Here is a 4,626-nt window from a genome sequence, read left to right on the forward strand (position 1 = left end):
TATGTATGTGTATTATTAATTTTTCTATAGTGAAGATAGTTTACCTATGTAATAATCAGAACAGAAATTAATCTTCAGGTACACAGAGAAGACATAATTTCTAACTGTCTTCAGTTTCTACATTCCTGGAGTGAAATGCAAACTGAATTGAACGTGGCTGGTCCAGGGGTGGGAGGAACAGGGATGAGGAAAGAGATCCTAGCAAAATCACTGAAGAGAGTGTGATGGATTTGTGTAGCTGGAATCATGTGGGTATGGGATTTATGAAAAAAGCAAAAACCAACCAAACAAAAGCAAACATAATTTTTAAAATCTTGTGCTTTGGCCTGGAATGGTCACAGCATCCCCTAGGGTTCCAGGTGTGAGATGCAACATCCAAGAGGGCTGCTATACTCACTGAACAAGGTTCTTCCCCAATGCTTGTCCTTCCTGGAATCTCAAGCTGGGAACTCACCTGAAGATAAGGCTTTTGCACATACAATTAGTTAGGACCAAGCCATGCTGGATTAGGGTGGACCTAAGCCCCATATGACTAGAGTCCTTTTAGGAAGAGGACACAGAGGCACAGAGGAGGTACAGGAAAGAAGCCTACATGAAGGCAAAGGCAGAGGTTGGATTTACACTGCCAAGGACTGTGGCAAACACCAGAAACAAGGAAGAATTCTTCCTAGAGCCTTCAGAGGAAGCACATCCCTGCTGACACTTTGATTTTGGACTTCTAACTTCCTGAATTGTGACAGAATAAATTGTAGTTTTAAGCCAATAAATGTGTGGTAACTGCCTGTGGTGGCTGCGGAAACTAATAGAGCTGGTGATGATCTCCACCTCCTGATATTCATACCTATATGAATTCCCTCCCACATAAGACCAGAGGTATCTCTGTGACCAGCGGAATAGGGCCACTCCTGAGGTTAGGTTATAAAATACACTGTGACTTCTGAATTTCTGTTTCTCTTCCCTCATTTACTGAGGGAAGCCAGTTTCCATGTTATGAGCAGCCCCATAGAGACCCATGTAGCGAAAGCTGAAGTCTCCTACCAACAGCTGCGTGCGTAACTGCAGAAGCAGGTCCTTTAGCTCTTCTAGAACTTTGGCAACTGCTACCAGCTGACAGCCTGTGAGAGACTGAGGCGGCACCACCCTGCCGAGCTGCTCCAGATTCCTTCCCCTCAGTAAAATGTGAGCTAAGCAATGTGTGTGATCTCTAGGATCTGGAGTAGCTTGTGCAGCCATAGGTAGCTAATATCTAAGGAAAGAGAAACCAGTATACTTATTTTATTATGAGTGCGATGTTCTCCACTATTTCCCTTCTCAAAATGACTACCACACCATTATTAACCCAAATATTCTATTTAAAATCTCATCTTGCTAAATTTGTTAGGTATTCTGCTTCCACAAGATTTAGATCATCCTTGACTACCTAGGCACCTCTAGCCCTACATGCCATGGTTTATCTCCAGTGTGCCTGTCTAAACACTGGGTGCCAGAAGCAGAAGCCAGAGAAGGGCTTATTTCTAAGTCCCAGGTATTCCACCTGCAGCTCACCTGTCAGACCAGCCTGACAGGTTCAGAGTCTGCAGAACAAGGTGGCTGGTCCACAGGCCTCAGGAGCTCCAGGCCGGATGCAGCTGAGGTTCCCATGACAGGCCTCTCAAGGCTACAGAGAGCATCGGTCCTAGGTGCCAGGCTATTCTTCTGCCCACCCTCTTTGTAGTCTTTGTCCATACCAGGCACAGTCTTATGCAGCTCCTTCACCTGTTCTCTCTGCCTAGAGAAATTGCACATTCTTCAATACTCTTCTAAAATGTCACATCCTCTGAGAAGTCTTTGCTGAGTTGAGATCCCTGGTCATCTGCTCTGGCAATGCCTAGTGCACAACCGCCTGACTTGTAGAAAGCTGGCTTAGAATCCATGGCCCCCAGAGAAGACCTCAAGTTTAGAACTGCACCAATCTGTTTCTGCGAAGCTGGCATAATGCTTGGCAAATAATTAGAAACTATTGAGTATTGAATGTGGAAACTCTCCACCCTGGAATCTTCTCTGGCTCTCCTTTACCCACTGCACCCTTAAAAAAGTAGTTCAAATGCTGCCTCCTTCTTGAAGATCTCTCCAGCCTGAAATGATTTTTTTCATTATTTGTGGGATGACTAAATTCTATATGAGTTGACTTAAATTTTTGGTAAATGGAAAAAAATATTTCTTTGGGAATGTATGGGCTGAGGGACCTTGGCGTCATGGCAACTCAAGTGAAAAAGACGCAGCAGATTTAGGTTTCTGCAATTTTGGTATAAACCACAGGCCTAGGCATATTGTGATATAAGCACAGTGTTCACATTATGTGGGCTTTGTGCTGATTGTAGACATTGAGGGGCAGAGAAGTTCCTGAGACCAGGTCATAAGGGAGGAGGCAAAGACACTGAAAGCCTTTTCCTTGAAGAAGCAATACACAGGGAGCCTCTTTCAGGCTCAGATGTTTATCAAGTAGAAGAATATGCTTGTTCTGTGTAATTTCAGAAGGTACAATAGGACCAAGAGGTAAAAATTATGTGGAGACCATTTTTTCTGAATAATCCTAAAAATTATTCAAAGAGACCACACCACTGCTAGTGCTTCTTCATGAGGTTGCATGGGCTGGGTGTGAAGGTGAATGCCTGTAATCCTGGACATTCTGAATGTTGAAGTAGGAGGATTGCAAGTTCAAGCTCAGCTTGAACAACTTGTTGTCTCAAAATAAAAAATAAAAAAGGATGGGGGTTTAACTCAGTGCAAAGACCCTGAGTTTAATCCCAAATACCACAAAAAGAGAGTGGGGGTAAGAACACGAAAGAAAAAGGTCGTGTTGTCCCTGACTTACAGATGTTGAGGAAAAGCCTGATTGACCTATTTCCCATGAAAGTAAAGATTTTGAAGGAGAAAATGTCATTTCTAAGGTAATTTTAATTATAATTGTTTTTTACCAAACCAGTTTCTCTGCTGCTATTGTTTCCAACATGTTCTTGACCCACAACTTAGAGAGTCTGGTCTTTTGAATTATCTTTCAAATGTTTATGACTTACCTCCCTCCTGAATTGTAAAGCTACTTAACAACAGAGGCTGTGTACTGTGTATGTTTTTGTCACATAGCAGTATAAATATTAACACCATGCACTTTGGCCCTTTCCACAGAAGGGTGAGAGATTGAGTGAAGAATGAGCATTTGCCTTAGAAAACAAAAATTTGATCTCATTCTTGCCCATCTTTTTTCATTTTTCATCCCGTAGGTATCTGGGTCTCAGGATGATCTCTCTCATTTCCTCATCAAACCTTTTATGAAATTTTACAAAAGAACTGAGAGATTAAGACTGCCTCCAGAGGACATTACACCCAAGCTTTTCTGCCCTTTGCGATAGATAGGTAGGTGAGTGGATGGATGGACAGACAGAATGATAGATGGATGGATGGATGGACAGGCAGATAAATGAAGAGATGGCCAGAGATGTGGGATTGCAACTCAAGTGATGGATGAATGATGAATGGATGAATGATAGGTTGGTTGGGTGGGAGGATGGATAAATGGATGGATAGGTAGATGGGTTGATGTTTGGACAGTGGACTGAATGGAATTAAAGAACTGACATTTGTTTGTTTGTTAACCTTGTCCTGCTCACATTTCATATTCTGTAGAAATTCAAGACACATGGTACCTAATCAGTTCCAGGGTGAATCTAAGATTAATGTCTTCTGCAGCTGGGTTTCCTTAAATGCTTTGTCTCATCCAGTTTGTACCAACTAATTAAATCTATTGAAAAACAGACTTAACTCTCCTCTTTCCAAACAGAGCCACCCTCACAATCTATCAGCCCTTGCTGTCATTCTGGAACCCTGGCCCCAGCCTGGCTTCTAGCATTAGAAGTTATTCTGTCTTTGACTCCTTCCAACATACTTTCTTGCATTCACCATCTCTCCAAGCCTCAGGTGGAGCCCTATGGGGGCATCAGAGATGTCTAATCCCAGTATTATTTTTCTGGCTGCCAAACCATTAATAACAGTCAATGACAGTAGCTACAGAGTGGGCTTAGTGTCTGGACTCTGTTGAGGCTTTATGGGTGACTCTGTCTTCCTTCAACAAGCATTTATTAATCTCCCCACCTTCTTATTATCCATACTATGTTGAAGACATTGTGAAATGCTGAGCTCTTCTTCCTCCCCATCTTGTAGCTAGTTAGAGAGATCACTGCAGGTCTGACCCACCCAGACCAGACAATATAAAAGCAATGGGGACGCCCTTGAGAAATCAGTTGGAGGTTCCAGGCATCGGGGTTCCAGGATCTTCAGGTCAGTTGTAGACAGGCAATACTCCCCCTTTCTTTTTCTGTCTTGCTCTCTTTCCTTCTCCTTTCTGCCAATATCTTAGAAATGCTCCCTCCTCCTAAAAAAACTTACCTAGGTAACAAAGAATCCACTTACAGAACATGGTGGGATGCTCAATAAGTCTAGGAGCAAATAAAGGGATTTGAGGAAAGGTATAGGATAAGTCAAATCAAGACTTTAAAGTATTGGGCCAGAGTTTTAGCTCAGTGGTGCCACTGCCTGCCTTGCAAGGTCCCAAATTCAATCCCTGGTACCAAAAAAAAAAAAAAAAAAAAA

Source organism: Fukomys damarensis, unplaced genomic scaffold, assembly GCF_012274545.1.
Source record: "Fukomys damarensis isolate Sample0158 unplaced genomic scaffold, DMR_v1.0_HiC HiC_scaffold_9, whole genome shotgun sequence".
In the NCBI taxonomy this organism is placed as follows: Eukaryota; Metazoa; Chordata; class Mammalia; order Rodentia; family Bathyergidae; genus Fukomys; species Fukomys damarensis.